This window comes from Tinamus guttatus, unplaced genomic scaffold (assembly GCF_059628265.1).
Source record: "Tinamus guttatus ecotype Peru unplaced genomic scaffold, ASM5962826v1 Tinamus_guttatus_pri_ptg000282l, whole genome shotgun sequence".
Taxonomy (NCBI): domain Eukaryota; kingdom Metazoa; phylum Chordata; class Aves; order Tinamiformes; family Tinamidae; genus Tinamus; species Tinamus guttatus.
Window position 1 is genome coordinate 32,133 of NW_028288816.1, and position 11,822 is coordinate 43,954.

Genomic DNA, 11,822 nt, shown 5'->3' on the forward strand with positions numbered 1-11,822 from the left:
TGCTCCTTATAGTGATGAATGGCCAAGTAGTATCTGCCCGGGACTGTCCCCCGTATGGTGACCTATGACCACATTGGGGACCTTGCAGGCACAGGGAGAGGAGCTTCAAGAGCCGCCCATGACAGCTTATACCTGAAGTCATGGTCTGGGTCTAGGAACACATGAACACAGCCTGAGCAATTTTATATGCCCTGTGATTGCTCAGAGCATCATTCAGAGATAAAAGCCCCTTGATATGGTGTTCTCAGGTACAATGATGCCTGTCCAGCTGGGTCTGTGTCCAACCATGAGCACAACAACTGCAGAGTCACCCTGTGACCCCAGAGCACCACAGCCCACTCACTCTGCAGAGCAGCACCAGCATCTCGGGGTGCTGCAGGGAGCACCGGGGAGGCTCCAGGATCTTCCAGGCAGACCGTAACTAAGGAATTAACCTGGGGAAGGGTTTTCCAGGGAGCAGGGATATCCCTGGGGAAGTGGAAAAGGAGCAATTGTGCTCTTAGAAGGAGGAATAAATGGGGAAAAGAAATATGTTTCTGTGCATGTCAGCTAGGGGCTGGCTGCTGTGTCCCTGGCAGCAGGAGGTGCCAGCAGAGCCCCAGGGCAGGGAGCCTTGTGCTGTGCTGGAGAGAGGGGCTGGCATGGGGGCTGCAGGCAGCCTGGGGTAGGGCAGCTCTGGGATACAGGAACAAGAGGCACAGAGTGTCACTGTCCTCTGTGTCCGTATGCCACTGGGGCCAGTTCCAGCTTGGAGCCTGATGGGGCACCTGACACACACGGCCCTGTCCCCTGGAGCTGCTGTGCCCACAGTGGGGCTGGGGCTGTGGGGTGAGTGCCCTGCGGGGGGCACTGCTGTGGGGCCACCCCCAGCCTGGTCTGCTCTGCTGGGTGGGCTGGGAGAGGGCAGGGCAGGTGGGGAGAGCTGGAGAGGGGCTGGGCTGGGCAGGAGAGGGTCCGGAGAGGAAAAGGATGTTTGCTGAGCTGGGTGTCCTGGGTTGCATGGCCTGACTGTGAAGAGGCCACAGGGCATTTGTCACGGATTGGTCTCTCACTTTGGACATTTCCAGCACTAGTCCAACATCGGACATTTGCAGGATTCAGCAGGGGCAGGTTGCTGAGGGTGGCTGCCCAAGCAAGAGGGCTGTGGTGGGCTGAGACACCAAGGGTTGTTGCTGGGTCCATACTGCGGAGACTTTTCCCCATCCTGGAGTGCACCCTGCCCCATGAAGTGCCTGCACAGCAGGACCCGCTCAGGACACTTGTGGTTCCTTCAGGATCTGAGGCTGCCCTTTTGGTCTGTTTCCTGAAGCAAGAGCCATGCAGAGATGCAGCAGAAGCAGGACATCTTCTTTGGGGGAAGCTGAAGAGAGGGCTAAAGCAGTGAAGCAGGACTGGGGCGAGCGTGTGTGTGAGGGCTGGTCCCTGCAGGTGGTCATTGGCCACAATGAGCCAGGCTGTTGGGTGCACTCAGCTGCTCCCCGTGTGCCGCGCGACTCCCGTTGGGCCTGGCAGTGCTGCCTTCCAGCTCATCTGCCAGCAACCTCCTTGCCTTCTTCCTTGCTTGTCCCGTTTTGCCAGGCACCATCCACTCATTCCCAGCTGCGTAAGGGAGCAAGAAATCCCACAGCCTGCCACTGGAATGGATACACATTGCTGGAAAAGAACCGTTATTCCTTTGCAGGCCTGGCCTTGGAGGCTCCCTTCCATTCCAGAGAGCAATGCCTGCTCTCCTGAGGATGAGCTTGTCCTCTCCTGGCACTGCTTGAGTGCAGGCATTTAGAAGGGGAGCACCTGAGTGTCCCTGCTGCCTGTGGAGAATGCTCTTTGGTTCAGTGATGTCCTACACTCCTTTTCTCTGCTAGAGTTCTCTCCCAGAGAACCACCCTCAGAGGAAGAAAAATAGAAAAAAAAAAAAGAAGAAAAAGAAATAAATGAAAAAAATTGGAAAGAAAAAGGAAGAGGAAAAAATAATAAAAATAAAGAGAAAAGAAATAAAAGGTAAAGAAGAAAAAGATGGAAAGAAAAATGAAGAAGAATAGAAAACAGAAAAAGAAGAATAAGTGAAATAAATAGAATAAGAAAAGAAAAAGGATGGAAATGGGCTGGGGCATCCTAAAGGACCCTGTGTAAAGGGAAATCCTACAGGAACCTTTGCCTGGACCCGCTTGCCCCTAGGTTCTGAAATCTTAGGGCTAGTCACACACACCTGCAGTGGGGATGACTTTTGTGCCTGGGATCACTTGGAAACGTCAAACAACACTTAAAGAATGATACAGGAATATATATTTAAACAACAATAAAAATAAAAATATAATAAACAATAACAACAACAAGAAAAATAACAACAATATAATCATCAGAACAACAATAAAACCATCAACAATATTAACAACAATAAATGCTAATATAAAAGTCTATAAAGAAAAATCCAAATAAGAAGTTATTGCTGGAATTCATGAGCCCAGCGCTTCTTGGCAGCAGCCAGGGTGAAGGGGAGCTTGGCCTGCAAGGGAAAAGGAGGCGTGAGCAGGGCCGAGGAGCGGCTCGGGGGCTCCCGTGGAGCAGAGGCTCCTCGGCGGCTGCGCGGGCTCTTTGGCAGCAGCGCTGCCGTCATTGGTGCCCTGGCAGAGGCTTGGCGTGGCCAGCGCAGCCCAGAGGCCGGCAGAGGGGCTGAGGCAGCAGGTGCCCAGGCCTTGGGCGCTCCTGCGCCCTGTGCAGCTCTGCCCCGGCGCCGCGGCCCGCCAGAGCGCCCGCACACCTGGGCCAGGCTCCCGCGCGGCTGCTCCCCAAAGGCAGCGCGGAGCAGCGCCAAGGGGCCGGGCACAGCCCCAGCTCTGCCCGTGCAGCCGGCAGCAGGGGCCAGACCTGGGGGCTGCAGCCGGAGCTCTCCCACTCCATGGGCTCCTCCGTGCTGCAACCGACCAGGCCATTGGTGTCCCCAGCCTGGAAGAGAGCAGGAGACCTTGGTGGGGATGGTGTGTGGGGAAGAGAAAGGACACACGCGTCCAGGGGCTGTGGGGGCTGTACCTGGCTGCCCCTGACACAGGGCCCTGCAGGGCTGGACATGCTCAGGGACCACGTCACGGGGGGCAGTGTCCCCGGAGCAGCTGGTGCAGAAATGGGGTGCTGCCAGGAAGGGCCCCGTGCTGGGGACCACGAGGGCGGATGCTCTGTCCCTCGGCAGCCTCGGGAACAGGGACCAGGTCACCAAGGAAGGTCCTGCAGCTCCACGGTGACTCTGGCATTTTCTGTGCAGGGGCCATTTACTCTGCTCAAATTGTGTGACACTCGTGTCCTTGCGCTGCCTATAGCCTTTCCCAGCCTTTCCCTGTCCTGAGCCGCCTGCCATTTCCAGTACAAAGAGTTCCTGGAAGGCCCATGCTGAGCACTGCATGTGAGCCCTGGACAGGAGGAGCTGCCCTTGCCAAGGGGCCGTCCCTGTGCGCAGGGCTCAGAGCGCAGCAAAGCAAGCTGCAAGCTCCTTGCCGCGCAGAGGAGGCAGGAGCTGCCAAGAGCAGGGCCCTGCACTGCAGGGCTGCACGAGGGCAGAGCGTCTCCCAGCGCTGCTCTGTGCCGGGCAGCAGCTTCCAGAGACAGCGTCCGCCTGCCTGGGGGCACCTTGGCACCGCTGTGCAGCTGGGCCCTGCTTGCAGCCTCCAGCGACGTGTCCACCCACGGCGAGACCTTATGTATCACGATGCAAACCCCGCCTGCAGGGAGATGACTGGTGCTGCCACTGTCCTCCCAGGGCCGTCTCACAGCTGCTGCAGCTGCTCATGGCGACAACTCAGTGCCATGGAAGAAGAGGCCTTATGGCCTGACAAAACCCCACCGCTGCCCTTCCAACATTGCTGCCGCCCTGGGCGCCCCGGAGCACTCCCAGGTCACAGAGTCACACAAGGGTTGACGTTGGAAGGGACCTCTCGAGATCATCAGTCCAACCCCTCCCTGCACAAGGAGGGACCCCTACAGCACGTTGCACAGGATCACACCCAGGAGGGTTTGGAAGACCTCCAAAGAAGGAGCCCGCACAACCTCGCTGGACACCCGCTTACAGTGCTCTGTCACCCTAACAGTCAAAAAGCTCTTCCTCATATGCACATTGAAACTGTGTTGCAATTTGTACCCATTGAAACTGTTTTGCAATTTGCACCCTTTAGCCCTTGGGCTATGGCTGGGCACCGAGAAGAGTTCGGCCCTGTCCTTTTTACATCCTCCCCTAAAGTGTTTGTACCTGTTGATAAGTTCCCCTCTCACTCTTGTCTTCCCCAGGATAAACGGGCCCAGCTCGCTTACTCTTTCCTCATAAGACAAATGCTCCAGTTCCTTCATCACCTTCGTGGCACTATGCTGGTCCCTCTCCGCAAGTTCCACGTCCCTCTTGCCCTAGGGAGAACAGGATATTTCTGCACACAAGAGTCCAGGTGTGGCCTGAGCAGAGCTGAGGAGAGGTGCACGATCAGCCCCCTCCACCTGCTGCCAACACTCCTCTTCATGCAGGCCAGCATCCCTTTGGCCGTCCTCGACATAAGGGCACATTGCTGCCTCCTGCTTGACCTGTTGTCAAGCAGACCTCCCAAACCCCTCTCCACAGAGCTGCTTTTCAGCAGCTCCACCCCTAAGCTCAACTGGAGCCTCAAGGTTATTCCTCCCCCACTGCAGGACCCTGCACTTGCCTTTCTTCAGTCTCAGGAGGTCCCTCTCTGCCCAACTCTCCTGCCTCTGCAGGTCCCTCTCAATGGCAGCGCAGCCCTCTGGAGTGTTGGCCACTGCGCCCAGCTTTGTCTCATGTGCAAACTTGCTGAGGGGGCCTCCTGCAAGGCACTGAGCAAATAGGTGAATAGCACCAAACCCAGCACTGACCCCGTAGGGGACACCACTAGCCACAGGCCTCCAACTAGACTCAGCACCCATTAGTACAACCCTCTGAGCTCTGCCATCCAAGCAGTTCTCCATTCACACACTGGCCACTCATCTGAAGCACACTTGCTCATCTTTCCTGGGAGTGTTATGGGCAACCATGGGAATGAGCAGCTTCCTTTAAAGTCCTGCTTTTCCATCCCTGTCTTCCTGCCTGCTCAGACATCAGCAGCTCCTCTAGCACTGGGGAGATCTCCTGCTCCGTCCACCTTGCCTTTACCTGAGGGCTGGCAACTCAGCTCCTTTAGCAAGCTCAACTCACATCTAAACATGCATCCTGAGACCTTTGTCAGTGATGCTCTGGAAATCCTGCAGAAGCATTTGGAACAGCAACGTCCGCTCTTCCAAGGCAAGAGCGTTTCAAAACAGGTCAGCAGAAAGCACTGCGCAGAGGGGGCTAGTGCAGCAGCCAGGAGAGCAGCCTGGCCGGCCTCTGACTGCAGCAGCTTCAGCAGAGAATTGTGCAAGGCGGTGGCAAAAGAACCCAGCCCCAGGGAGGGGAGCAATGCGAGGCAGGACCATGAAAGGCCACAAGGAAGGAAAAGTCCTATGGGAGAATCCAAGCTGAGTAAGTCAAGAACAGAGCTCCCACCTATCACCCTGCCAGGAACGTCCAGACTTTCAGAGCATGGAGAAAAGGTGAAGAAGCAGCAGGGGAAGATTGTGCTCACCTGTTCGTATCCATGCGACAAAGCTCTGAGCAGGATGCGCAGAGCACACCCAAAGGCGTGCAGGAGCCCCTCCATTCACCACAACCACCTGCAACCATACCTTGTACTGCAGTGTTAAAAAATCACTCTAAATGGAGGCCATGGAGCAGGCGAGACCCCTTCCCCTCCAGGGGTCAGCAGGATTCCAGGCAGCCTGTCCCTTCAAGCAGCTGCAAAGCACCTTCGAGAGAGGGGACTATCCAAGACAGCCCTGGTGGCCCAGGTGCGAGACAGACAAGCCACAGCTTCTCTGCAAGCAGCCTGCGTGGGGCAAGGGCTTCCCAGCGCCTTTCCTGCCGCCGGGGGCACTGCGCACGCCTGGGTTCTGCAGGCGTCACGCGCGCAGGCAAGGGGGCTCCCAGCACTGGCCCTCACAGCCACGGGGCTGAGCTCGCTGCCCAGCCCTCTGCTCGCGCCTCCCTGCAGGGAACACTGCTCTGCTTCACACTTCCCCTCCAGCATTCCCAGGGCAGTAGCCAAGCGCCTGCCGATAATTCCTCACGCCACCAGCCCTTGGCTTTCATGTCCTACCCTGAAAGTCGGGAATTCTTTCCCTTAGCAAGTGAGCATTGTAGCCCAGTGCTGGGCAGAGCTGCATCACCTGCAGGTCCCTGCTGCTGCTGAGGGCACATTTGTGCCTGCTCTGCCCTCTGCAGCCCCAGGAAGCCGTGGCAGGGGCAGCAGTGCAGGAGCCGCACCAAGGCTGCTCTCAGCCACAGCACATGGCGCCTGCAAGGTGCGCGGCAGGACAAGAGAAGGAGCCCAGCAGCACCAGGGGCTCCCAGGCCACCACCAACTCACAAGGGCTCTGCTGAGGACATGCACACCTGGCCCTGAGGCACAACTGCCCTTCGCGCTCATTGCACCATCAAGGAACACGTTTCGACCACAAAAAAACAAAACTTTCTTGACTCCTTCGGGCTGTAAGGGCAGGAGGGGAGCAGGGAAGAAAGATCAAGGTGTTCAAGGTTGCTTGCAGGGTTGGAAGCAGAGCCCCAAGTGCAACCCGGCCTCTGGGCAGGCAGCCGCCAGCAGCGCCATGGGGCTGCGTGAGGAGCCCTCCTTGGCACCCAGCAAGCCCAAGGCCACGCACTGCTCTCTGCTGCCAGGCTCAGCAGTGCCAGGGGGAGTCCAGCACACGCAGACCCTTCCTCACGGCGACCCCCCTGGCCCCTGCCGCTGCCCTCCTCCCCCCATGGAGCACTGGAACATCCCAGAGGGGCAGTTATCGCCACGGGAACACGGATGCTTCCCAGCGCTGCGCCTCACAGTGGCCCCGGTGCTGGCCACGCAGCAGCAAGGCCAGGTGAGCAGCAGGGCCGCGCAGCACCAGGGGCCACCTGTGGTGCCCACAAGATGCAGGGGAGCTGCGGGGCTGCAGGGCAGCCTGCACGATGCCTCCCAGGGGAGGCTCCAAAGCCACCGCGCGACACTTGGTGCTCATGGCTGCAAATGTAAACAATTCCATTCTGTTGCAGACTCAGGAGAGTGAAACAAAATGGATAAATGTGAAGTTGAGGACATGGAGTGGGAGAGCTCTGTGCAGGTACTGTGCGCACAGGGAGAGGCTGCGCGGGGACGGCTGGCGCTTGGCTCTGCGAGAGCAGCCACAGGGCTGGTGGCAGAGGTGCCAGGGAGCTCTGGCAGGCCTGGGTGCTGGGGCAGAGCTGCGCCAGGGCCAGGAGCGGCCAAGGCCTCGGGGGCTGCTGCCTGAGCCTGGCGCCCTGGCTCTGTGCACTGCCTGCCCCGCGCACGCAGGGGACACGAGACCCCGTGCACAGAGCCAGTGCTGCCACCATGACCGTCCCCACAAGCTCTCCTGCTCTCTTCCAGAGTCCGGGAACAGACAGCCTGGTCAGTTGCTCCAACGATGAGGAGCCCATGGAGTGGGAGTCCTCTAGCTGTGCCCTCCAGGTATTGCTGCTGCTGCCGGGTGCACATGGACAGCTGGGGATGGGGTTGGCCCCTTCTCGCTTTTCCGATTCTCGCTGCAGGAAGAGGGGCCCTGGGGCCAGACCTCCCCAGCTCTGGGACCTGTCTTGAAAATGCCTCCCTCTCTCTTACAGGCTCCGTACATGGATGGGGGGCCTTCAGGGGACCATTCTGAGCCTATGGAGTGGCTCAGTTACGGCAGCAGCCAGGTACAGCCCCCGCAGGCCCTGGATGCCCTTATCCTTCCTCTTCCCCACGCACTGCCCCCACCAAGGTCTCCTGCTCTCTTCCAGACCATGGGGAGAAGCAGCTTGGACGGTTGCAGCCAGGAGGAGCCCATGGACTGGGAGAGCTCTGGCTGCAGCCCCCAGGTCTGGCCCCTGCTGCCGGCTGCACGGGCAGAGCTGGGGCTGTGCCCGGCTCCTTGGCGCTGCTCCGCGCTGCCTTTGGGGAGCAGCCGCGCGGGAGCCTGGCCCAGGTGTGCGGGCGCTCTGGCGGGCCGCGGCGCCGGGGCAGAGCTGCACAGGGCGCAGGAGCGCCCAAGGCCTGGGCACCTGCTGCCTCAGCCCCTCTGCCGGCCTCTGGGCTGCGCTGGCCACGCCAAGCCTCTGCCAGGGCACCAATGACGGCAGCGCTGCTGCCAGAGAGCCCGCCCAGCCACCAAGGAGCCTCTGCTCCACAGGAGCCCCCGAGCCGCTCCTCGGCCCTGCTCACGCCTCCTTTTCCCTTGCAGGACAAGCTCCCCTTCACCCTGGCTGCTGCCAGGAAGTGCTGAGCACAAGGACTCCAGCCGTAACGTCTTCTTTGTATTTTTCTTTGGAGACTTTTATAGTAATATTTGATATTGTTGATACTATTGTTGTTAGTGTTATTGATATTGTTTTTATTGTTGTTGTTAGTGTTTATTATAATGTTTTTTTATTGTTATTGTTTAAATATCTATTCCTGTATCATTGTTTAAGTTTTGTGTCGTGTTTCCAAGTGAGGTCAAGCACAGAAATCATCCCTATTGCAGAGGTGTGTGTGTAGCCCTAAGATTCCAGCCCCTAGGGGCAAGGGTGGGTGTTGCAGATAGTTAGGGTCCGGCAGCCGGAAGATATCGTGCTGTACGGAAAGATAGGGCCCCTAATAGTAAATAGTGTTTAGTTTATGATGTAAGCAGATGGATGTGACGTTGTAAACCTTAGCTATATAACACCTTGTTACCCATCAATAAACGCCATTTGCCATCCACCACATTGGTGTCAGCGAGCTGATGGCCCGAGCGGCCTGGGGGTGGTTGCCGTGCCGTTCCTGAACCAGGTCGCCGCGCCGTTTGAACGGCAAGAAGTGGTGCCGAAACCCGGGAATCATCGCCTGGACGGGTGAACGGCGGCCGGAGCGAGTGGACCAGCCCAGTGGGGAGGACGCTCCCGGACGAACAAGGAGGATGGAAGCCCTTGTGAAGGTCGTATCACAATTACATAAGCATTGGGGGATTGATTGTAAGCCAAAAGATTTTACTCTCGCTGTTGCGAGGCTTTTAAAAATTAAGGTTATAGACCAGCCGGTGGATATTCTGAAGTCCCTGAAGTGTGTCCCTAAAGTGTGGGACAAATGTACTAAGGTGTTAGCCGAGGAGACGATGTCTTCGGGTTGTGGGAAAAACCTTAAGGGTTGGGGAAAAGCTGTACAAGCCTTGCAGAAAGCTATGAAAGAGCAGGAGACCTGGTAGCGGTAAGGGACTATTTGTTGGCCACCCCGAAAATGGGAGTCGGGGCAACCGCACAGACTTTGCACCCCCCAGATGATGGTGATTCTGCTTACCCTAAAGATTTGCAAGAGGGTGATTCGTCCCCTCCATCCCCGAACCCCGTCCCGCTTACAGAGGAGCAGAAACAGCCGAAATCTGTTTGGGGCGAGCTAGCCGAGGAAGCTAGGAACATTGAAAAGAAGTCAGAGCTTGGGGACGTCTGGGCCAGGCCACCACCCTATGCCCCTCAAAATGGCGCCGAGCCGCAAGGGGAAGGGCCGGGCGAGGGTGCCCCCGGCGCGAGCGAGGGGCCGGGAACCAATGGGGGTGACCGGACAGGGGAGGGAGGCCCGAGCGAGGGGCCGAGAACCAATGGGGGTGACCGGACAGGTGAGGGAAGCGCGAGCGAGGGGCCGAGAACCAATGGGGGTGACTGGACAGGTGAGGGAAGCGCGAGCGAGGGGCCGAGAACCAATGGGGGTGACTGGACAGGTGAGGGAAGCCCGAGTGAGGGGCCGAGAACCAATGGGGGTGACCGGACAGGTGAGGGAAGCCGAAGCGAGGGGCCGAGAACCAATGGGAGTGACCGGACAGGTGAGGGAGGCCCGAGCGAGGGGCCGAGAACCAATGGGAGTGACCGGACAGGTGAGGGAAGCCCGAGTGAGGGGCCGAGAACCAATGGGGGTGACCGGACAGGTGAGGGAAGCCGTAGCGAGGGGCCGAGAACCAATGGGGGTGACCGGACAGGTGAGGGAGGCCCGAGCGAGGCGCTGAGGACCGATCAGAGCGGCCATTTCACAAAAGGCGCCTCCGCGGGTGGAAGGCGGGGCGAGCCAAGAGGGGGGGAACAGCCCGCCCAGAACGGAAGTAGGCGGGACGGAAGTAGGCGGAGCCGGAGCCCAACGAAAAGGTACCGGAGCCCGGAAGTGACCAGTCAGTCGAGTTCCGGCTCCGGATCAGACACTAGTCAGGATGAGCGACTCACAACTGATTCAAACTTACGGAAGGAGAAAAAGAAGGTAAACATCCGAATTAAAGAAAAACCAGCCGGGGCAGACATGATTAAACATGTTGCAAAGGAAGAGCATCTGACCCCAGTTCAGGTGGCTGTTACCTTCAAAATAAAACTAATGAAAATTGTGAGTTTCTGTTCACAGGACCGGATCATCGGATACCCCTGTAATCCGTACGCCCCGGTGACAAGCGTCCCGCCCGAGCCTGCGAGTTCCACGCTGACCGAATCCAGAAAACAACAAAACAGCCTCCACAAGAGGGGTCCGCGATGCCTTTGCGTGATCTTAATTTTGCAGCTTGTCACTATAGGACAGGTAGAGTCACACCAGCCCTTTAAATGGGTACTTGAACAGATGGAACAATCTCGAGCAATTAGTACAAAAATAACTACAGGGCCACCAGTTTTCAGTGCCATGCCTTGCCAACCAGCACCCATTGAACCCTGTTCCAAACGCAGCTGGTACAAAAATTTGTTCACCGGTTCGCCGTGGTTAACCACCCTGATATCCACCTTGATAGGGCCGATCACAATGATCATGATGGCACTAATCTTTGGACCCTGTATATTGAATAAGCTCATGCCGTTTGTCAAGAATCGGCTAGAGAAGGTTAACATCATGTTAGTAGAACACCGACAACTGCTTTAAGAATATATCCACTCAGTATTACCCCCAAGTTATCCCAAGGTACACCCTATTCCTACACCCTGATATTACCTGTCATCCACTACCTTCTACACGCCTTCTTCCTTGTGCCTTATGTTTTATGTCAAGTTTATGATATATAATTTTAAGATTGGTATAACTATAAGAAGAGAATAAGATAGTAATAAGAATAAGTAAGAATAAGATAGTTGTATTTTAGCTAGTTTTGTTATGCATAGGGAGGGGGAAAGTTGTTGCAGATAGTTAGGGTCCGGCGGCCGGAAGATATCGTGCTGTACGGAAAGATAGGGCCCCTAATAGCCAATAGTGTTTAGTTTATGATGTAAGCAGACGGATGTGACTTTGTAAACCTTAGCTATATAACACCTTGTTACCCATCAATAAACGCCATTTGCCGTCCACCACATTGGTGTCAGCGAGCTGATGGTCCGAGTGGCTTGGGGGTGGTCGCCGTGCCGTTCCTGAACCAGGTCACCGCGCCGTTTGAACTGCAACACGCAGCTCCTGTCCCCTCTGCACCTCCTGCTTCTAGTGACAGTGAAGAGGAGGAGGAATGGGACATTTTGTCCCTTTCAAAACAAGAAAAGGAAGCCAGTAGTACAAGGTGCCAAAAGCCCCAAAGCCAAATAGCAGGTTCCACGGCGAGGCCAGGATTGGCGGGGCATGGTTTGGATTTGGATTTGTAATCGTGCCACTGACCACCCAAGATAGAAGGGGTTTAAAGAAAGAACTACCCCCTTATTTCCCCCCTGGGGAAATGATAACTGAATATCTAAGAAATGCAGATTATACTTGGCAGGTTTGGGATTTTCTTTTAGGAATCCTTTTTGGATCCCAGGGAAAGAGGAT